At 42.9% G+C, this 24710-nt stretch overlaps 1 protein-coding gene across 1 annotated transcript in view; it reads right to left on the bottom strand.

Moving 5' to 3' along the window:
* Nucleotides 1-24710, bottom strand: part of LOC310866117 (uncharacterized protein) — a 266238-nt gene that overhangs the window by 148462 nt on the left and 93066 nt on the right. The window lies entirely within an intron of this gene.

Here is a 24710-nt window from a genome sequence, read left to right as displayed (position 1 = left end):
AAAAAGCAGGTAAAAGAGTAACGTTTGAGGCAGACTAACATCAGTCACGTTTTCATTCACTGTAGTAGAAGGAGGTGCAGGGAAACCGCAGATATGTCGTCTCCGCCTACAGGAAATACGTTGCCTGCGACCATGAGACCTTAGAGTATATATGAATAGAGAAGGCACCCAGCGGAAACCCTGAGGCGAAATGGACATAGTGGCCGAATGAAGGTATTGCAGCCTGGCCCCAAACACACGAACACGCTGGTCCGTTGACTATCATTGTGCACGTTCACGACGGCAGCACGCTTGTGTGCGTTCGTGCGCATTCGTGCACGTTCAACGGCAGCGCGTTCATGTGTTTGGGGCAAATCCATCCCAGAATGCAATCTGTTCCTACCCGGAAGGAGGAGTGAAATCGCCTCATGCGCTTTTGAGCAACTTAATGCAAGTGGATGGAAGGAGAACTCGGATGTCATATTCATATATACTCTAAGGCAAGCCATGAGACCCGTTTCTGAATCGGTCTATATCTTCCGTTCTTCTCTGGAATCCTGCCTCAAAGCAGACCAGAGGTAGACTAGAAAAAGTGCCCTTCTGGGCACAGGTCTCCACCAGGAGGATAGGAGTGGGTGTGTGTGATGTTTGGCAAAATGTTTAGGAGCAATATAAATGTGTGTGTGTTTGTGTGTGTGTGTGTGTGTGTGTGTGTGTGTGTGTGTGTTTGTGTGTGTGTGTGTGTGTGTGTGTGTGTGTGTGTGTGTGTGTGTGTGTGTGTGTGTGTGTGTGTGTGTGTGTGTGTGTGAGACGCGGCTTGGCCTGTTGTAGCGCCACCATGAGGCTGATTTGAACATTGTCAAGTGACATTTCTTCCTCAGCTTAGTGGGAATATGCATGCACAGTTTCACCACAATCGGACGCTGCGTTGAGTAGTTGTGGCGATTTGTACAAAACAGGTACAAAGCAGGCTACTCCTGAAAAGTTTAGAAGCCAATTGTAGCCAATGAGGGATCAAACAAACCCATCTTGATCACATGACTATGGAGAGCATGTGTACCGATTTGCGTGAAATTTGGATAAAGGAGTAATAATATTACTCCTTCAGATTTTATCAAAATTTCTAATATTATTAGAAAATGTGTTTGACATATGTCGGCCTCCTGGTGGCGCTATAAAGAGCAGATGTGAAAAATTCCAGGCAAAGGTTTTTCCTTGGCCTCTAGGGAGTTGGCATACAAAGTTATCCACAGATAAGATAAGAGGTAAAAACACTTTTCGGCCAGTTATAGCGCCACCATGAGGCTGAGTTGAAAATGTTCATGTGACATTTCTTCCTCGGCCTAGTGGGAATGTGCGTGCACAATTTCACAGAAATCACACGATGTGTTCATGATTTGCAGCATTTTGTTTGAAAATGAGCACTCCTGCCAACTTTGGAAGACAATCTTAGCCAATCAGGATGGAGTCTGAGAAATCTGAAAGACCCGTCTCGTTGAATGGCTCTAGAGAGACTGTGTACCAATTTGCGTGATGTTTGGACAAAATCTGTAGGTGTACTGTCCAGAAACTTGTTTTGCACAAAGCGGCCTCCTGGTGGCGCTATGCCGTTCGGGCATCGTTGGAATCCAGGGAGTGTGTGTGCAAAATGTGGCATCAACCGGGTTAACGGTGCCGGAGATTACTGTAGCTGTTCACAGACGGAAGGACGGACAAACGGACGGACACACGGACACACGGACGGACGGACGGAGTGCAAAACATACTGTCTCCCCATGCCTTCGGCCTGGTGGAGACAAAAACTGTCCTTCCCTGATGTCATCGCTATTAGAGACACATGTATCAGTAAGCAGGAACTGGGGATGGACCGGAAAGTCTGCATGGCGTGGCATTGTGAAAAAAAGTGAAAATGGGGAAAAAAGAGATGATGGTGATATATTCATATTATTACAGACCTGTAAGTTTAATGCACACAGTGGTGAAAACATTATGACAGGAAAAGTCACTTAATCCACAAAATTTTGTTTTGTTTATTCATGCTATAGTATAGGTGAATCACAACAGAACACACACACTGTAGTGTACACATAAATACATAACCAACTATGCTCATTCTGACGTGAGAATCATAAATCACAGATTTAAGAGAAAATCACTGATTGTATTTTCTTAGTCAATTTTAACTTTAACTTATAATCTTATAAGATTTTATAAAAGGCTCCATAACACTATGCACGATACTGTGCATGTTTCATGTGGAGTGGCATGTCCACTTGTAGTACTGCTGTAAAGTACTACAAGTAGTACTGTAAAGATGCACCTGCATGCATCTCTGTTCTCCATATGCCTGCCAATCTGGCAACCCATTCGGTAAAAAGAAAAACTCTGTCTCTGTCAGACCCCATGTATTTTCCAGGATAAAAACACGAAAGGTTGTTATATTGAGAGTTAAATATAAGTGTTACTTACTTATGCATTGTAAATCTTCACCGTATGACACCCCCCAATTCCAACTCCTGCTGCCACTGGGCGATCGGATCATGTATGGTGATTTATACTGTATGTGTGTGTGAGTAATATTGACTGCTTCCAGATAAGTCCTTTAGCACGCTACTTCCTCAAAACAATGTTAAAAACTACCACCAGCTGGCCTGGGCCGTGGCTCAGCGGTCCAGGCACCTTGACCGGTAGCCCGAGTTCGACTCCCGATCCCAACAGCCTTTACTGCATGTCTTTCCCCCATTTCCTGTCAGCCTACTGTCTGTGCCTCTATAAAAAAATATAAAATAAAGGTGAAAGCCGAAAAAGAAGAAAAAAAACTACCACAAGCTGCCATGATGGAATCCAGGTGTACAGTATATGACAGTGATACAGATATAAAGGGGGGAGCTTTAAAATGGTGTGTTCCTTTTTCAGTGATACAGATATAGCCACATTGGTGACTTAATTGGGCATTTCTCAACACCAAGAACGCAAAGAATGAACTTCTCGTCAACTTGGAGAGAACTGTGACGACGACCACAGTTAATATTATTGGCACATATTATGAATATGATAAATGTCTGGGCAAGTATGTGAATGAATAATATTATATTACCAAATCACATTCAAACCAATCATTACCGTCATCCCTCAACCTCAAACCCTTAGATCTCCATTATGCTGACCTGTTCTGACATTCCATATGTTGATCCTACCCCACCCTTCCTTCCTGACATTCCATATGTTGGTCTGACCTCATCAAACCCTGTAAGACACTCTCCATATATGGCCAGTACAGAATTCATTCCATATGTTGATATGCCAAAGCGCCAGTGCTCGTTCAGCAGTCTGCCATCACCCAGGCAGATGCTTCTTGCCCTCAGGGCGTCTTACTGGTGATGATTAAGGCTCATTCATAGTCTGGACTTTCGGTGGTGAGGTGACCAGTTGACCACCGCTCCGGTGGTGAGGTGACCACCAGAGCTGGAATAACGTTGAGCGGTGGTGAGTAAAAACAGAGAGAAGGACTGGGGCGGTGGCGGTGGTTTGCTCTTCACCGCGGCTCGTGACGTCATGTTGTAGTTCGGTGGTCACCTAACCACCGAAAATCCAGACTATGAATAACGCTTTAGTATTGTTATGATATGCAGGACTTGGATGCATATGAAATAGCCTTTCTCAGAGTTGTGGCAATATTGCTGTTTTAAAGCTAACTTTATTTTACAATAGCAATAGTCAAAATACTAAATTAACTACAAACTTATGATGGTGGTAATTAAGGATTATTAAATATGCAAAGTGGTCGCTTCAGAACTAATGTTACAGCTTATTGAGCATTCAATTTAAACCTGTCGCCGATACCTGCCTTAGGGCCGATTCATACTCCTATTTTACCGCTGTAGTGCCGAAATGATTTCGGCTCGTCAGAATATTTCAGTAGCACCGAAGAGCCGACTTTAGGACGGTACATTTCTAAAATGTTCAAAACCTTTCAGAGTTTTTCTAATTTTTTTCACCTAAAATGACTGCTGCCCAAAATAGCGATGTTGTCAGGGTTAAATTAATTAATTGTCTTATCCACACACATGTAATGCCTTTGGCTGGCACTTTTGAACTACACATGGTACTCATGGTAATAGCCTGGGGGAGACAGTGTAGTAGGCTATTTAGGCCTGACCTCGAAATTTAAAATAATTCTTCCTCCAGTTTTCTGAAATAAATATTTTCACGATTTTTCAAAAATAGCAGATCTACAAGCTCATAGAGTGGCGCGCTAAATATAACAAATAACATAACAAATAACAAATATTTTCACGATTTTTCAAAAATAGCAGATCTACAAGCTCATAGAGTGGCACGCTAAACATAACAAATAACATAACAAATAACAAATATTTTCACGATTTTTCAAAAATAGCAGACCTACAAGCTCGTAGCGCGCCACTCGGTGGCGCGCTATGAGCTTGTAGATCTGATATTTTTCAATAGCTACATTATAACATAATGTTTAAAACACCAAAAGGGGTTCCTGCCCAAAATGGGTTATTCACCAATATTGTACTTGATTCATGGACCTTAGTCTATTTAGTTTATTCTCAAGCTTAGAGTATACCTGCAATCCCTATATAAACTTGATTTGTTTGTACCACCTATTTCGTATGCGTATTACAATAACATCTTGCTGTAGGCTATGCATTAAAGTTGTTATTCTGCAAGGGAATATGGGAATTATTACCACCACATTGTGTCATGGGACAATAACCTAACCATGATAATGTGTGGAGAAATGTGAAGAAATAGTGGAGAAATCTAGGATTACAGTGCCACAACCTCATTAACTCAGCCAGGGGGGGCACGTGCGTACACACACACGCACGCACGCACGCACGCACGCACGCACGCACGCACGCACACACACACACACACACACACACACACACACACACACACACACCAGGCGGTTCAGCAGTTTGATCACCTCTCTGTCAAACCAGTCCATATTAATGGCCGCTTTCTACTTCTCCCTCTCCCTCCCTCCTCTCTTTCTCTCATCTCCCCTTCTCTTCTCCTCTTTTCTCTTCTGCTCTCGCTTGTCCCTGTCTTTCTCTGCTCCCTCCCACTCCTCTGTCAGAGAGCAGATCTGCCTGAATAATTTCTTCCCTGTGGACTCGCTCTGCTCTTTAATTCATGAGACACACACACACACACACACACACAGAGAAAGACAGAGATGGAAAGAGAGAGTCAAAGACAGTGTCAAAGAGAGAGAGGGGGCTTCTGCGCGTGTGTGTGTGCACGTGCTAGTGTGTATGAAAGAGAGTGTGTTGTATGAAAGAGGTTTTGTGTCAGTGGGTCGGAGACGAAAACAGGATACTTGTGATGAAAGGTGTGACATTGTGTTAGCGTTGGGTAAAAACCTAAAAGACAAAGCAATTGTTTGCTGTGCTGTGTGTGTGTGTGTGTGTGTGTGTGTGTGTGTGTGTGTGTGTGTGTGTGTGTGTGTGTGTGTGTGTGTGTGTGTGTGTGTGTGTGTGTGTGTGTGTGTGTGTGTGTGTGTGTGTGTGTGTGTGTGTGTGTGTGTGTGTGTGTGTGTGCGTGCGTGCGTGCGTGCGTGCGTGTGATAGAGAAAGTCTATTTTTAGCCCTAAGATCAAACTGACTCAGAATCATTTACAAGCAACTCCTCTGAATCAATCATTAAGCTTCATTCAGCATTCTGTTATATACCTTCCTTCTAGTTAAATTCATTATGATTCTTTGAAGAGTTCATCTTCTATTCTAACTCTGCTCAGTTGTTCACGAATTATATATATATTTTATTGTAGTAAATGAGCCATTTTGCCGAATTGCAATTTTTCTTAAATTAAAATGGGTTTTACTTGTCTCAAATGAATCATTCAAGCAGATTTTATTTCAAGTGCTTTAAAAAGATTAATTTAGAATTCTGGGAAGCTATTGAGAGGCAATTGTTGCTAAATGTGATGTGTTACGTTGACATCATTCAAAATGTGCAGGTTAAAGGAGCGCTTCACCTATTTTCAAACATATCTTCATATAATTAGTCCTTATAATTATGACAGGGCCTTTATGAGGCAGAGCTGAGTTCCGCAAAGCATCACTGAAGTAATATTGCGAGAAAACAACAGTTACCAACAAAATAAAACTCTTAAAATATATTATTGTGGGGCATTTCACTCTCAACATAACCTTTCTGCAAGTGTTACCTCTTGTTATCCTGGAAATACGGGGTAAAAAATAATGGGGTAAAAAAACCAATTAAATGCCAGATTTAGCTATTACATCGATTTTGTTTTCCCCATGCAAACTGCTCGCCTTACCACTTAGTCCACTCTGTTCTGCCAGTGCCAAGACTCCTGATCAGCAGCACAGCTGACTGTTATCTTTTTATTAGTTTAATTTGAGAATGGCTAGGTGTGCCGTCATTCTCGTTTCAGCACCGGTAGAGAGCCTATTAAATCAGATTGCTTGGTCGGAACTACTTACACGTTGTATAATGTTCATTATATTTCCGTCTACTCAGGCTGCATCTCATTGGTGGGCAATTCAGTTCAGAAACATGCTGCCTACCTGACATACCGGTAATCATAAACGATTCCAAGCTTTCTCCTCCTGGAAAGTTCAATTAAAAAAAAGTCAATTTAAAAGTATAAACATAACAAAAGTTACAAAACATTTTTTTTCACCAAGCCTGCCTACCAATGATGCCACTGGTAGCCAGGTTTCTGATGTGTCCACACCAAAGCCCTCCTCTGAGGGACAGAGAGAGTTATTGGTTTACTTATGGTTTACAATTTCTATGCATTTGATGTTTTGCTTACAGTAAATCGCTCTGGATTTAAAAGCATCTGCTAAATGCCTAAATTGTAAATTATACACAGATTAATAATTAATTACAGAATTAGTGAGGACCAGTTATATGAAGATAAGATAGGTTGACATTGGGTGAAGAAGTGGTTCTTTAAGTATGTTTCATAATACAAAATTACAGTATATGAGCATGGTGCACCTCTTTTGCTTTCAGGCTGTCACTGCTCTTTCAAAATAATAATAAATGACTTGAAATGACTTGCAGATAAAACAGGCATTTACTAAGGCAAACAACCTCCACAGCAGACCATAACGGAAGGTCATCTGATCTGTAACATGCCATCATCTCTCAGGCATTGTACCTTAACTTGAATGAATGGTTTATTTATGAATGAATGAATGAATAAATGAATGAACGAATGTATGGTTTATGAATGAATGAATGAATGAATGGTTTATTTATTTCGATCTTATGGCGTTGGAACATTACAAGAATAATCATGTATTAAACTCATTTGACATGATCGAAAAGGTAGGCAGAAGCTGTCTATCCTTATTACATGGTTTAATTTAAAAAGCGACGCTGCCAAAATGCGTAGGCTGCGTTTATTCAGTTGTATAAATGTGTTTGATCCGATCTAGTGGAAAGGCTACTCACATTAGCTTCGGATGGCTATCTGTTGTTACCTTAGACACTAGCTGGACTGCGCCATCTTGGCTCTCAGTCGCTTTAGACTCCAAATCCCCCTCATTTCTGGTCAAAACAAGGCTTTTTGTACGGAGCCTAGTGGTCGCAGTAATGGCACCGGCCAGTACTTCGAGACCAACACACACCATTAAGCTGACACAACATCGCTGTGTTTTGGATCTTCAAAATAAGGGTTGAACGGGTTGATATCCTGGCATATAGTATTAATTCTTTAATTAATCCCGGCAGGGATTGTGTTAAATGAAAACAAAAGAAGGCTACAGTAAATGCAGAAGTAAGGGAAAATGTCATAAATTAAACATTTATGTTAACTTACCCAATAAATCATTAGGTAGACCTAAACCTTGTTTTCATTACATTAAGTCCTATAGTGTAATGAAAACAATTAAGGTACATTTGAAAAAATAGAATATAAATCACACCCGACCCGTGTGAACTGCGTTCTGTACTGCGTCCAGCTGCTCGGCTGGAGTTATAGTGCTCAGTGTGAATACCCCAAACAGGCAGACAGACATACATACATACATACATACATACACGGCTGTTTGTGTTTGCACCGTTTGTTTTATATCACCATTACATCACCTAATCAGCATGAGTTAGACTTTAATATATTAGCGCCCCTCACTTCACACGGGTGTGATCTTTTAGTTAAGCAGATGACACAATGAAATTTTACCCTTCAAGAGGTAAGTAAGTAAGTAAGTAAATTTTATTTGTAAAGCACCTTTCAAGACAAAGTCACAAGGTGCTGGACAGAACACAGAACAGCAATCAACAAGTTAAAAGTGTGCATCCTCATCCTATAAGAGCAGTATAGACAAATCCACAGAGAGGCAATCATAACTGTGGTGTCAAGCGTCAATAATGAAACCGCAACTACAGGGCAGCGTTCTGTGAATTTGTCTATAAGCAGCCATTCTCAGGTACTCAGCTCTCTGGCCAGTGCTTTGTACTGTACTAGTCCTTACCCGTTCTGAATATATGAACAGCAAATGATGTTCAGTGTGGGTAATGCAATGTAATAGATCACATTACTGATAAGGGGGAATTGTTTACAGATGGTCTAACAACAACAGGGTTTAAGTCCACCCGGACGGGGAATTGCCTTGGCAACAGTTACAATCCTGTGCACTTTTATATCTGTTGGATGATCATAACATTATGAATACTTGTAATGGTGATTTCAGTGTGTCACGCAGTTACGCTGCGATATTTGAGGTTTACATATCGATATACTTCGATTTTTGGTCAGGTGACAACTATACATCTACTTGTGAAATGTAGACGACATGCATGTTTGCCACCTAGTCGACTCTAATAGAAGAGTAGCAATATTCAGGGGGCAGAAAACAACTTCTGGTTGTCCCCATTCAATAGAAGTCTATGTAGAAGAGCCACCAATGCCACAGACGAAAAACAGTCTAAGTCCACACTATTGATCCATAATGTATAAATTATAGATAAGGATTCAGGACAACGAGGCCTTTTCGTGGAGATGTCAGAATGAAATTTGGACTGTTTTTCGTCTGTGGTACTTTTTTGACTGGCCCCATGAAGTGAACGGAGTTTGCGTAACTCTGACTCTGGTCGACTCCAGGCAGGGTTGCCAAGTCCGCTTATTTCCATAAAAACTTCATGGATTGTTTTTTTCCACAGTTTTGGAGGTTGGTTAGCTTATTTCTGTCACGACAATTGCCAACACTGGCAATCATATTACTGTGCTGGCAACAACCTCGTGATTGGCTGTCTGTCTGACAGTGAAGACTCGCAGTAACACTCACGGCGTGACGGGGAAGACACGTTTGCAATGTTAGAACGTCACTCAATATAACTTCACACCCACCGCAGCTGCATACACGTTACTAAAGTAATAACCATACTAATATGGGGGGAGAAGTTGAGAACACAACGGAGACAGCGCACGCAAACGGCCGCGAAGCGCGAGGTTGTGACACACAAACTATATATAAAACAATAATTACAGAAACGCATCAGCTACCACACTTACAATCTTGGACCCAGTTTATCATTCTGCCCTCAGATTTATAACAGGCGACAGCTATAACACCCATCATTGCATACTGTACAATAAGGTTGGTTGGCCCTCCCTTGCGACAAGGAGAGACCAACACTGGTTTTTATTTGTCTATAAAGCTCTAATTGAGAACTCACTGTAGTATTGGCTTATACTGTGGTAGGAACCTTTGTACCTGGGCACGGGGGCACCGGGGGACAGTTGAATAAAGCACACTAGTCTTAATCCAGCATCGTGTTGACTCTCCGTCTGTATACAATATATATATATTGTGCATATATTACACCACTCGACACCTTCTTATTTAAACTCTCTTTTACAATGGAAAACTATTTCTTATCATACACACTCTCAAGATTATTTGATGTTTGAGACCATACATACCTCCACTACATCTGGAAAATCTGCTTTCAAGAGAACACAACAGAGACAGCGCTTCTTTCACCTGACCATTATATCACTAATGTGATTGTTTCTTGTTTCTTGTTTTAAATTAAACTTGGTATTTCGTTACTATATCGTTACACCCCTACAACTTTTAGAATAACCTTTGACTGTACTACCTGTACTGTTAATAATCATGTTAATAAAGTAATCAACCAATCAATCAAACACAGTGAAGTGAGGGGCACTCATCATACATCATTGTAGAAGCCATCCTCACTGTTTAGTATGTCTATTTATTATTATTATCATCACAATTGTTGTAGTTATTATTTGGCATTATTGGGTATTGGTTTGATGGGTTATGTATTTGAAGCACTGTTTGGACACCAAGGGCACGCCTCCCCAGACCTGATTGATTGATTGATTGAGAGAGAGCATATGTAGGCCTGGGTGATTGGGGAGCGGCATGCACCTGGTGGACAAACCAGTTTTACCAGATGCTTGTAATGTACCATCACTGCACTTTAAAGGAAAGTAAATACAAACTACAATGACATTGAACCTGTGGACAATCTACTTCTTATATCTGCGTACATCCATAATCCCTAGGTGCATCAGTGGGTGTGTTGGCTATAAGGTTGAAATGTTTGGAACCAACAAAATGGCCACAACATAGTAAAAGTGAGTCCTGTTGGATTTAGAAGTATTGGTTCTTCAAGTAACAAGGAGGACTCGAACCAGGATTTGGAACAAACATAAGGGAATTAACTAACTGGATGCGCAGCTCAAAGCCACAAAGACTCATCAATTAGGAGCCTGGTATGTAGTGGACACTGGAAACCGAATTTAAAAGCTGTATAGGAAAACAGCAATAACTATTGGAGTTATTTTATTTTCGTGTTTTTCCACTGCTTAACTTTTATTGGTGACTTGTTTGCTGGCCATTTGCTGCACTGCCGTCTATTATTATTCTTGTTTTTGTCACTGCCGGACTTTTACTAGTGACACCTGCTGTTTTGCACTGCCTTTATTTATTTGGGCATTTGCATTTACACTGCACTGCACTTTTACGTGTGGCAAAAAAGGGAATTACTATGTCTGACTCAGATGTCATGAGAGCAGTGAGCGAGGTTGCTCTACCACCTGCAGATGCAGAGGACTGGTGGGAAGACCCTCCAGAGCTCAGTCGAAAGGAGATTGAAATTATTGTACAAAAGTGGATGGCACGAGAGATGGAGAGGGAGCACAGAGAAAGCATTTTGGTCACATATGACGTGGTGGAAGAAGATACACCCCCAGGAGAGGATGGCAGAGAGACATGGCAGGAAGGAGAGGACAGTGTCTCCGAGCCGAAGATCCCTCAGGCTCTGGAGGAGAACATTCTGCAGCTGAAATATTTCCAACAGGAACAGCTGACTGACCCTGCAGAAGAGGACGGAGAGGAGGACGGTGAGATGGCTGTGGAGACGGGCGGCTCCTCAGCTCTCGGTGTCACATCTGAAGCTGGAGATCACTATGGACAGATGTGTGAGGGAGATGAAAACGGCAAGCAGGATGCCATGGTCAACAGCGCTAGCTGGGTTGAATCAGCTGACCCAAAGAGGCTGAACAGAGTGGGGAAAGATCCACTCAGTGGAGAAAGGCATCCTTCCCCATCACAGAAGACCAGTGGTGGAAGGAAAAATGGCACCATAAAGAAAACTACATCTGACCATGACCAACAAGGTGGCAAGAAAGAGCTGCCTCTGAAGAAGAAAAGAAGCAGGCATAGGAACCGAAAGGAGGACAAAGGGCCTGTCCAGGAGAAGAGAGAGCAGAAGGAGAACGAGGAGGGTGATGTGCCGGAGGAAAGGGACAACCACCTGCTCTGCTTCCTGTGGTGGCTTGAGGGCTACATCAAGCCTTCTCCAGACCATTGAGAGCTTTAACTTTTATTTTCTCCATCTTTCCCTTTCTTTCTTTTTTTGCAGTTTCGACCAAAGAAGATTCAGTCAAGCCTAAATACAACACACATACCACATACCTTTGAATAATGTTTTTTGTGTTTGGCTTCTTTGAAATTTATTTTGTAATTGTGTCCATATACTGTGCACAATTAGGGGGGAGTGTAGAAGCCATCCTCACTGTTTAGTATGTCTATTTATTATTATTATCATCACAATTGTTGTAGTTATTATTTGGCATTATTGGGTATTGGTTTGATGGGTTATGTATTTGAAGCACTGTTTGGACACCAAGGGCACGCCTCCCCAGACCTGATTGATTGATTGATTGAGAGAGAGCATAATAGGCCTGGGTGATTGGGGAGCGGCATGCACCTGGTGGACAAACCAGTTTTACCAGATAGACAGACAGACAGACAGACAACACAGAAGAGACAAATGCTTGTAATGTACCATCACTGCACTTTAAAGGAAAGTAAATACAAACTACAATGACATTGAACCTGTGGACAATCTACTTCTTATATCTGCGTACATTCATAATCCCCAGGTGCATCAGTGGGTTTGTTGGCTATAAGGTTGAAATGTTTGGAACCAACAAAGAGCCACAACAATCATCATTCATCATCTCATTCTGGCCAATCACAATTTGCGTCCTCACTTTTGTCTTCAATGTTTGTGTTTACAGCACACTTTTGTCATCAATGTTTGTTTACACACCAATACTCAAAGCTGGACATAGGAGGGGCTAGCGCCACTCAAAAATAATCACCTATAAGCTCACAACGCTGTTAAGAATGGCTTCCCAAAATATTTATCAGTGGAACCGTATGATGAGATTAATCTCATTGCTTGTCAGAATGGGGCGTCCCCAGTTCAAATATGATTATTTTGGGGGGTCGCGTCCTGAAAAGTTTGAGAACCATTGGTGTAGGTGTCAATTTACAGTGTAGGTGTGCCTTGAGATTTTGACTTGGCCTTTGGTCTAGCCTGGCTCCAGTCGCTGAATTGCTAGCCACGCCCATTCAAAAAATAATGTTCTTGCAATTCAGGGTCTGGTGATGTTAGGGCCGATTCATACTCCTATTTTACCGCTGTTTCGGCGCTGTAGTGCCGAAATGATTTCGGTTTGTCAGAAATTTTCAGTAGCACCGAAGAGACGACTTTAGGACGGTACCCGCCCCCTCGAACCTCAAATGACGTCACATTGGCTCTACAGAGCCGAACCGACTTTTATTCGGCTCTAATATAGGAGTATGAATCGGCCCTTAGCCTCGGTTGAAAACCTGATACCGTGGCTACGGCCTATCAGCACCGTTTCAACTCGATGATGTCAAACAACAGCACCGGACCAAAAAACGGACAGAAACGTCAGGTTTTAAACATCATCGTCCGACATATTTTACCGCGTTCGTTTTACATGCTAGTGCTCATTGACCGTGTTTGTTTGGTTAGCAACCAGGTTAGCCACATTGACAACGACGTCATCTGCTTTGCTACTATTTTGATTAGTTGGTGTACTGTACGTGAACCAATTGCCGAAGACTTCTTCTTTGGCAACGCCTGTCACAGAAACGACTGCCGTGAGAAGGGCTTCAGTCTGAATAATGCAGTGAAATTAAATTAAAATTCCGGCTCAGTGTCACGCTACCTTTGGTCTGCATTTTTTTTAGGCACAAAAGTTTGAAAACAACTGGTCTAGTGGACAATGAAAATGTTACCCCAAAAAGATGAAGAAGTTAATATGTTAAATAAATGGTGCATTCATGTTTCTCATATCTTCACCTGCCAAGACTGACCCACATTGAGGTACTGCAGGCAGTAGTTGTGCAAAACTCACTCATCGCTAATAATAAAATGTGTGATGATGAAAAGGGACAGCAATAAGATTTAAAGAATTTAGATGAATGAGGACCGGGGGGAAGAGACTGGGCCTTAGAATGCCTCTGTAGGCCACTTTTTTGTATTGGAGGACCTGGACTGTCTCCAAGAGTAAAGATTTTTGAATAGTTGATTGCATGGGGCATAACTGGGGGGCATCACCTCTGCCTCTCAGTCCTATAGTATCATGTGGTTCTATGATGGAGGGCAGCTGACAGCTTGTACTCAAGCACTCAGCAGCAGCAGTGTGGAGGGGATGCATGCTTGTGCTTGTCCTTGGAACAGGTAGAGGCTGAGAGTTATTGTATGTGCCGGGGAATGTTTAGATTGTTTAGCTGCAAGCTCTGCGACCCATGATTGTTGGACCTACACAGTTATGTTGGATATTAGTTGTGTCCTGTTTGATGGTGTTTGGGTATGTGATGTGTATAATGTGAGTGCTCAACTGCTCATGTATACATGAGCAATTGCGTGTGCGTGTGTGAGACAGTGTGTGCGTGCGTGCATCCTTACTGGCCTACCGGCATGTGCACTTAAGCCCCTCCAACTGATCCAAAATGCCACAGCTCGCTTGGTCTTCAACCAGCCAAAATTCTCACACATCTCCCCCCTTCTCCGCTCCCTCCATTGGCTCCCGGTCGCTGCCCGCACAGAATACAAAACTCTGATGCTGGCATTCAAAGCAACCAAAGGCATGGCTCCCCCATATCTTGCAAGTATGATCGTACCCTAGAAACCCTCCCGCTCACTCAGATCAGCCAACGCAGGGAAGCTGGAAGTACAGTACCTTCACTAAAACGCCGGGACAACGCTCCACACGTCCCAAACTCTTCTCCCTTCTGGCTCCAAAACTGTGGAATGCACTTCCCATCACAATCAGAACTGCAGCCTCACTCCCAATCTTCCGCCCGTAGCACTTGCCCTAGCCCCTTAGATAGCACTTTATGTAGACTTAGATAGCATTTTAAACAGACTTATAGCATGTTACGTAGACAGCACTAGAATTTATTTTTATGTAGTCATAGCACTTTATAGTACATATGTATAATATATAATATAGTATAGTATGTATAGTTTACATACATAGTTTCATGATATAGATACTCCACTGTTACGTTCTTAGCTTACGCATGCATGTTTCATGATAACTACTTTTTATATTATGTGATGTATGCCATGCTTTTTGTTATTGCTTAATGTAAATCCCTCTGGATTAAGAGCGTCTGCTAAATTGTAATTGTAAATTGTGCATGTCGGTGTCACATTTGCCTGCACTGTACAGAACAGATCAATTATTGTATGAATATGAAGAGGTGATATTGAAAAATGGTCTCATGTCAGAGATACTGATTTATTAGGCATCACACACGCACACACACACACACACACACACACACACACACACACACACACACACACACACACACACACACACACACACACACACACACACACACACACACACACACACACACACACACGCACACACACACACAGACAGTGATGGGGACGCACAGATAGAAAATCAAGGGAGAGACATACAGAATGCTCCAGGAATCATTACCCATGTCTCACCTTATATTGTTGCCTACATTCGACACATTCTGAAGAGCCTTCAGCTGCTGGCATAGAGCAGAGGGGGACACACTCGTCAAATATCTGTAAAGACAAAACACAGAATCAGCCACTAACCACTTCAACCTTATATTCCGTTATAGGTCAAATATAATAATAATTGCGACTGTAGGTCACGCGTTCTCAACAGGCCCGAAAGTTAAGGCCCGGCCCTACCTGGGCCCTCATCAAACCCTGTACACTCAAGACACGCTCCATATATGGCCAGACCTCATCAAACCCTGTACACTCAAGACACGCTCCATATATGGCCAGTACAGAATTCATTCCATATGTTGCCAAAGCGCCAGCGCTCGCCCAGCAGTCTGCCGGCATCCAGGCGGAAGCCCTCAGGGCGTCTTACTGGTAATATAGACAATCTAGTAAATATACAATGTGCCACACCTTGGAAAGCATTGTTTGCTTGTAGATCTCAGTTGTAGATCTGCTATTTTCATTGAATGTTTGCCTATTTCTGATGAATGACAAATTATGAGATTTACAAAAACGACGCTATAGGGTTCAGTTCACGTGGTTAAGGCACAAAACATAAATGAAATTCACTCTGAGTTAAGACTACCATATATACAGTAGCTATCACTCAGAGAGCCAGGCTATCTAAAATAATAATAGTTTGCTTGTCATGAGAGACCCTGCACTCACAAAAGACAGGCCTGTCACCTATTTTGGTTCCTGGCTGAGGCATAGTTTAAGGCAGCAATGTTCTGCTACAGCTACACACACACACATGAGTAGTAACTTGTTCAACTAACTTGTCAACTAAATCTGGATGTAAACCATATCACTACTCTCTGCCAAATGAAATCAAATGAAGCGGCTTACATGAAATGGAATTAAATCAACTTAAATTAGCAACTGAAGCGCTATAAACCCTGCTGCTTTCCTGTATGCCCCCCAGCTAATGCAGAATCTGACATGTCTGCTTCCAAAACTTCCCCGGTTTTTCTTATGATTATGGTGACTGTGGATGACATTTGACAATGAAGGAGATTATGAATCCATCAATTCCATGTTTACTGGTGATTTCCAGACAAATTAGGGTACATTAGTTTTCTTTTTGAGGGCCTCCTACTCCCACGTCCAGCTTGTAGTGTGCGTGTAAACACAAACTTTGTCCTAACATTAAATGCCATGGATAATGAATGGCCAGTTTTACGTCATAGTGTAACATATTAAAAGCGAGACATGTACTTTAACATACAGCATTCAGCATCTCTGGAATCAGCACTGTCAGGGTTCAGGGATTTTGATAGGCTTTCTGGACATTTTTCCTTTTATATTTAATTATTATTTAACTTCAATGTTATAATGGAAGTCAATGGCTGAAACCATGCCCAAATATGGAGTCATAATGTCATAGATACATCATAGTCTGGTGACATCACATAATATTGGTCCCATGAAGTCTGAGATCCACATGAGGCCACGCCCTCATTGGACCCCATCTTAGCTTTGTGTATTCGTTTTGGGAACTGGATTCTGGAATCCAGTCCCACCTGATGTTGTGTGGGAGTACTCCAGTCCAGACTGCTCCAGACCGTACTGAATAACTGCTAGCATGCATAATGTCTTCAGACTAGGACTCAAGTCTAAGATATGCAGGTCAGTGGGTGTGTTGTGTCCTCCAAAGACGATGTTACGATCTCCCATGCACCTTGCAACAGCATATCCCCCGCACATCTTAGACAGGCCTTTCCCTCTGTTTCAAGGACCCCGAGTTTGACATGCATTAGTCTACGGACCCCCATTTAATGGCATTTTTATCTCTGGGACCCACAATTTATATTGTAAAATTAACTCTGAGTAACAGGTCAATTTGGTTCCATTTGTACACTCTGAGTTACAGACCCATAAGGGTCCATTTGGTTCCAAACTATCGTTCATCTGGGGACCCCCTGGAACTCCCTCAAGGACCCCTGGTGGTCCCTGGACGCCACTTTGGGAACCACTGGTGTAAAAGAATTATGTAATATAGAATGCATGGTATATTACAGTGTAATTATACCACATATATTGGTTCAGTTCAGTGGCGCAAATATCATGCAAGGTTTGTCCAATCCACAAAGCTGATGGGTTAGGCTGGCCAATCAAGGAAGTTGAAGCCTGTTGATGTCCCTAATATGGTAAATTGATCACCATAGCAACCCCAGTCAGAGAGGCTAACAGCAGACAGACACACTCTACACAGCAGACAGACAGGCTCTAAAAGGCAGACAGTCACAGCAGAAAGATTGGGACCACCAGTCGTCAAATATAACCTTATGGGTCTGCAACTCTGAGAGTTTACTACAAATGGAACCAAATAGACACTTACAGCTCTGTAATGAGAGTGTACACATTGAACCAAATGGACCCTTACGGGTCTGTCACTCTGAGAACATAAGAATGGAACCAAATGAACCGTTACGGGTATAACTCTGAGCGTATACAAATGGAAACGAATAGACCCTTACGGGTTTGTATCTCTGAGAGTGTATGAGGCAAAGATAAAGTCCATAGACTTGACTGCCACATGACATCACACACAAGAAAAAAACACTTGTGTGAAGTGAGGGGTGCCCATGCACTGTATTTACAAACAGCCACATGATGTTTTACGTCATCAAGTGTCCTAAACAAACAGTTTTCAAACAGAAATGTAATTGGCCACTGACCCCCATCTGAAAATATGTTGTTCCAGGGACGCCCCAGAAGCAAAGATTTGAGTAAAAAAAACGTTGGCTCTGAAAGATATATTCAAAGATTTGCGCCACATTTTCATGATTTTTCAAAAATAGCAGACCTACGAGCTCGTAGCCGCGCTATGAGCTTGTAGATCTGCTATTTTTCAATAGCTAAAGTATAACATAATGCTTAAAACATTATGTTCCCGTCCAGAATGGATTAAAGTCCAAAGACTTGGCTGGCTCTAAAGTGCTCCCTAAAGTGCTCTAAACAAACATTAAAGTCCATAGACTTCACTTGGCTGACTCTACATAGACTTGGCTGCCATATAACATAATCTTTTTGAGGGGCGTTAGCCCCTCCTATTAATTCCTATAGCTTTGTGTGTGCGTGTGTACCCCATAGCAATGCTTTGATAAAAAAGAAAAGTTAGGACGACAAAAGTGATTGGCCGAATTGTGATGATGTATGATGATAAGAACGCCCCTCACTTCACAGAAGTTCACACGAGTGTGATTTTTTCAATTTTATTAAATCACTGATCAATGATACAAATAGAAAGAAATAGCTATTACATTATGCATACTCTCTCAACTGGGGGATACTGCAATGTTGACACCTGGTGGCCAGATAATGAAACTACAATGACCATACAACAGAATGTGTGTCGTCCCAATTAAGTAGTAGTAGAAAGTAACTATTAGCAGCATTCAGATGAATGATTTTTACTCTTAGCATTTATAACACTTTTTTGCCCTCATATAATTGGACAATATGCGGTTACATCACAATATGCATTATATTGCCTATATATATATATATATATAGGCAAACAATTGCGTTGTCAATGCCCGTGTGCATTTCAGATCAATTGCTCCAGCCACTTAGGAGAGTTCTCAACGGGCCTGAGAATTAAGGCCTGGCCCTAACTGGGCCCTAACTGGTCTGGCCCGAGGCCCGGCCCGATTAATTAGCATAGATTTTAGGCCCGACCTGACCCTAAAAAAATTGAGAACTCTACACTCAGTAAAAGTGAAACGCCAGGCAGCAACATCCTTCTACTTCTATACCCTAAAGGACAGGGGGTACACAAGCACATGGCCGTTTATTCGTGCTCCTTCTCCTACAAAACCACACTGTTAGCACACATCTCTCCATGCAAAATCAAATCTGCACCATCCCAGAATCCAGCTGCACTACATTGCATCCACGCAACTGTCATATTTACTGTACAAATATTACTTTTGTCAGACAAACTGTTTTTGCGCAACATTTCGCTGTGATGCAAATTACATCACAACTTTCTCATTCCCCAGCACCTCCCCTTTTCACTGCACACACACACATACACACACGCACGTGCGCACACACATACAGTACACAGGGCACAGCAGCACAGTACAGCACAGTATGCTACAGTACAGAACAGTACTGTACAGTACGGTACAGTATGGGACAGTATTGTACAGTACCGTATAGTACAGTATGGCACAGTTCAGTATGATACAGTACGGTCCAGTACGGTACATTATGGTATACCGAACCATACAGTATGGTACAGTACAGTACAGTACAGAAGAGAGCAGAACAGAGGAGAAGAGAGCAGAACAGAGGAGAAGAGAGCAGTACAGTACAGTACAGTACAGTACAGTACAGTACAGTACAGTACAGTACAGTACAGTACAGTACAGTACAGTACAGTACAGTACAGTACAGTACAGTACAGCACAGTGGAGTACAGTACAGTGGAGTACAGCACAGTACAGTGGAGTACAGTACAATACAGGGGAATACAGTAATGTGGAGTACAGTACAGTACAGTACAGCGGAGTACAGTACAGTACAACACAACACAGCACAGCACAGCAGAGTAGAGTACTGCACAGTACAGTACAGTACAGTACAGTGGAATACAGTACTGTGGAATACAGTACAGTACAGCGGAGTACAGTACAGTACAGTACAGTACAGTGGAGTACAGTGGAGTACAGCACAGTACACTACAGTACAGTACAGTACAGTGGAGTACAGTGGAATACAGCACAGTACAGTACAGTACAGTACAGTACATTACAGTACAGTACAGTACAGTTCAGTGGAGTACAGCACATTACACTACAGTACAGTACAGTACAGTACAGTACAGTACAGTACAGTACAGTACAGTACAGTACAGTACAGTACAGTACAGTGGAGTACAGTGCAGTGGAGTACAGTAGAGTACAAAAAGTACTCTACTGTAGTAAAAAAGTTACAAAACAAACAAAAAACAGTATCGACTATCGCCCTTCCGCTATTGCCTTCCTCCCGTTTGCGACACGTGGCGCTATGCGAAATTCTAGTCTTCATAATAGATACAGCATAATCAATCATAACAGACAGAACAGAACTATTATTTAAATTATTATAAATATCACACCTGTGTGATTTTCTTCTAAATTATTTGTTTATTATTTATTATTATAATTATTTATTGTTTTAAACGGATAGGTCAAGAGAACCATTCATCCATCTTCAACCGCTTATCCGTAGTCGGGTCGCAGGGGCAACAGCTCCAACAGAGAGCTCCAGAGTCAGACGTCCCTCTCCAGAGCAACATTAGTGACTTCCTCCTGGGGGATACCGAGACGTTCCAAGGCGCCTTGGTCTGCCCTGGGGTCTGCTCCCGCCTCCCAGTGGGACGTGCCTCGTGGACCTCCCTAGGGAGACAACCGAGAGGCATCCTTACCAGATGCCCGAACCACCAAAGCTGGCTCCTTTCCAGGCGCCTCTCTTTCCAGGTCAAGAGATCATTTGTGAGATTTAGACAAAATCTGTAGGAGGGGAGCAAAAAGAAGAAAATTCTAAATGGTGGAAAATCCTTCTAGAGCAAATGCAAATGAGCAAACACACACACACACAGACGAGTTTTGAGTGATATCATCCACCGGCACTGCAAGCATCATCATTAGCTAATAAAATACACTTTTTGCAAACAAATATATATTATATATTAACATATGTTAATGACATTTAGAAGACGTTCCGGGGGTCTTCATGTGGTTTTAGATATTTTAGATTTTCTCAGTGTCCATGATGCACTGGGCTCACTTCCTTCCTGGACACAATTCCCATAATGCTTTGGTGCACTGCTCCTCCTTGTGGATAGGGGGAGCATAGATATTTAAAACAAAATAGATGCCGCACTGGCTGCTGCAGTTCATTGGAGCGAAGTGTCTCCAATGAAGGCTCAAGCGGTTGCCTTCAAGTGCTGAAGGCATTTTCTGAAGGCACGCTGCGTCACTGCCCAAGTGACGTCACTCATGCGACTCCTCCATGTCCCTCGCTGTCATAGTGCGTTCAGACTGCATCGTTTAATTTGTCCTGTGTGGACGGAACATAAGTGACTACTGGCAAATTACAGCGCATCTTTTCCGGGACTTATGTTACGCACACCGCTCATGCTTCGCAAGGAATCTCGGGAAAATTGTACCTTCAATTTTGACATGCGCCCCACAGCCGGAAGAGGTGTTTTTATGTCAAAGAGGGGGAGGGATGTCTTATGAGACAACATGTAGTCCAGGAAGGAAGTGAGCCCATAGTCCAGGCAAAGTAGCATTTCCAGACAGACTAATTAAAATATAATTTTTTTTCACCATAGATCATCTCTATGAGGTGTCTAGAACAACATACTAAAAGTCCTAAGAAATCCTAGATGCAGAAATATGTTTAATTCTCATCAATTCAAGATGTGTGCTAATACCTCGAGAAAACTAAACACCCTAATGGGCTTTTTTTTTCTTTTGTCCTATCACAATGAAACTTTCCACAATGAATCTTAACATGAGAACTAAACTTTTTTGTATTACAAGTTTCTCTGAAACTTAATTTGAATATGCAAATTAGCTTAATATATATTGAATATGCCCACATTTGCATATCACGAAAATTACTTTTCCCCAAGATGTATAATATTTACATTGTTGTTTGTTAATGATATCAAACACACTGATCAGACTTTCATGAAACATTTCATCAAAATATTGTGACTTCATAGAATCAAACATCAAACATCAAAAACACCATTCATATGTATGACAAATGCATAAATCCGTCAAATCTTCCTCCAACCATCCTACTGCTAATGGTTGATGGCAATGCTGCTTTTGGACTGGCCTCTAACCTGAAACCTGCCGGGCTTGGTTGTACCTACCGGGGGCATAACCCCCATCGGTATAGTCCTCAGGGTCACAAAGGCCAGGTGACCTACCTCTGGGAGGACATCCCCTGGCTGCAGCAGTGTCTCAGTCCATCCCAGTCTTCTTGTTCCAGTACTCTGCAGACACGCCTGAAGCTGTTGCAGGCCATCTCCCACCTCCAGGTAGACTCCATCACACATCTCCCACCTCCAGGTAGACTCCATCACACATCTCCCACCTCCAGGTAGACTCCATCACACAGCTCTGTCACCTCCAGGTAGACTCCATCACACAGCTCTGTCACCTCCAGGTAGACTCCATCACACAGCTCTGTCACATCCAGGTAGACTCCATCACACAGCTCTGTCACCTCTAGGTAGACTCCATCACACAGCTCTGTCACCTCCAGGTAGACTCCATCACACAGCTCTGTCACCTCCAGGTAGACTCCATCACACAGCTCTCCCACCTCCAGGTAGACTCCATCACACAGCTCTCCCACCTCCAGGTAGACTCCATCACACAGCTCTCCCACCTCCAGGTAGACTCCATCACACATCTCCCACCTCCAGGTAGACTCCATCACACAGCTCTGTCACCTCCAGGTAGACTCCATCACACAGCTCTGTCACGTCCAGGTAGACTCCATCACACAGCTCTGTCACCTCCAGGTAGACTCCATCACACAGCTCTGTCACCTCCAGGTAGACTCCATCACACAGCTCTCCCACCTCCAGGTAGACTCCATCACACAGCTCTCCCACCTCCAGGTAGACTCCATCACACAGCTCTCCCACCTCCAGGTAGACTCCATCACACAGCTCTCCCACCTCCAGGTAGACTCCATCACACATCTCCCACCTCCAGGTAGACTCCATCACACAGCTCTGTCTCCTCCAGGTAGACTCCATCACACATCTCCCACCTCCAGGTAGACTCCATCACACAGCTCTGTCACCACCAGGTAGACTTCATCACACAGCTCTGTCACCTCCAGGTAGACTCCATCACACAGCTCTCCCACCTCCAGGTAGACTCCATCACACAGCTCTGTCACCTCCAGGTAGACTCCATCACACAGCTCTGTCACCTCCAGGTAGACTCCATCACACAGCTCTGTCACCTCCAGGTAGACTCCATCACACAGCTCTGTCACCTCCAGGTAGACTCCATCACACAGCTCTCCCACCTCCAGGTAGACTCCATCACAAAGCTCTGTCACTACAATTATGTTGTGTGTTTCCTACTCCTTAAAGGTTTCACATGTGACATGAATTTATTTATTTTTAATGTCACAATCCCTTTAATGTGTTGCAAATTCATCCATCCATTCATCTTCATCCGCTCATCCGAAGTCGGGTTGCAGAGAGTTCCAGACTTCTCTTTCCTGGGCCACGTTAGCAGGGGAACCTCCCCTGTTGTTGCTACCTTGTCGTGGTGGGGAGGCTTGTGTGCCTCTGTGACCCTGAGGACTATACCGGTGGGGGTTATGCCCCCGGTAGGTACAACCAAGCCCGGCAGGTTTCAGGTTAGAGGCCAGTCCAAAAGCAGCATTGCCATCAACCATGCAGTAGGATGGTTGGAGGAAGATTTGACGGATTTATGCATTTGTCATACATATGAATGGTGTTTTTGATGTTATTCTATGAAGTCACAATATTTTGATGAAATGGTTCATGAAAGTCTGATCAGTGTGTTTGATATCATTAACAAACAACAATGTAAATATTATACATTTTGGGGAAAAGTAATTTTGATGACACTGCGGATATTTTAAATATCTACAACCACATATTGCACACATAAAGACTCTAAACGTCATTGTCTCCACCAGGCCGAAGGCATGTGGGGAGAGTATGTTTTGCACTCCGTCCGTCCGTGTGTCCGTCCGTGTGTCCGTGAACAGCTAATCTCGGCCACCGTTAACCCGGTCGATGCCATATTTTGCACACACACTCCCTGGATGCCAACCATGAACCTCTGCCCCAAACTTTCCAGAACGGCCTGTTATAGCGCCACCAGGAGGCCGCTTTGTGCAAAACAAGTTTTTCAATGCCATATTTTGCACACACACTCCCTGGATGCCAACCATGAACCTCTGCCCCAAACTTTCCAGAACGGCCTGTTATAGCGCCACCAGGAGGCCGCTTTGTGCAAAACAAGTTTTTGCACAGTACACCTACAGATTTTGTCCAAACACCACGCAAATTGGTACACAGTCTCTCTAGAGCCATTCAACGAAACGGGTCTTTCAGATTTATCAGACTCCATCCTGATTGGTTAAGATTGGCTTCCAAAGTTCACAGGAGTGCTCAGTTTCAAACAAAATGCTGCAAATCATGAACACATCGCGTGATTTCCGTGAAATTGTGCACGCACATTCCCACTAGGCCAAGGACGAAATGCCACATGAACAATTTCAACTCAGCCTCAAGGTGGCGCTATAACTGGCCGAAAAGTGTTTTTACCTCTAACTGCACGGATCTG

Source organism: Protomyctophum parallelum (genome assembly GCF_964188405.1).
Source record: "Protomyctophum parallelum genome assembly, chromosome: 10".
NCBI lineage: Eukaryota > Metazoa > Chordata > Actinopteri > Myctophiformes > Myctophidae > Protomyctophum > Protomyctophum parallelum.
Note: the sequence above shows the minus strand (reverse complement) of the source record. Positions and strands in the feature narration are given on the sequence as shown.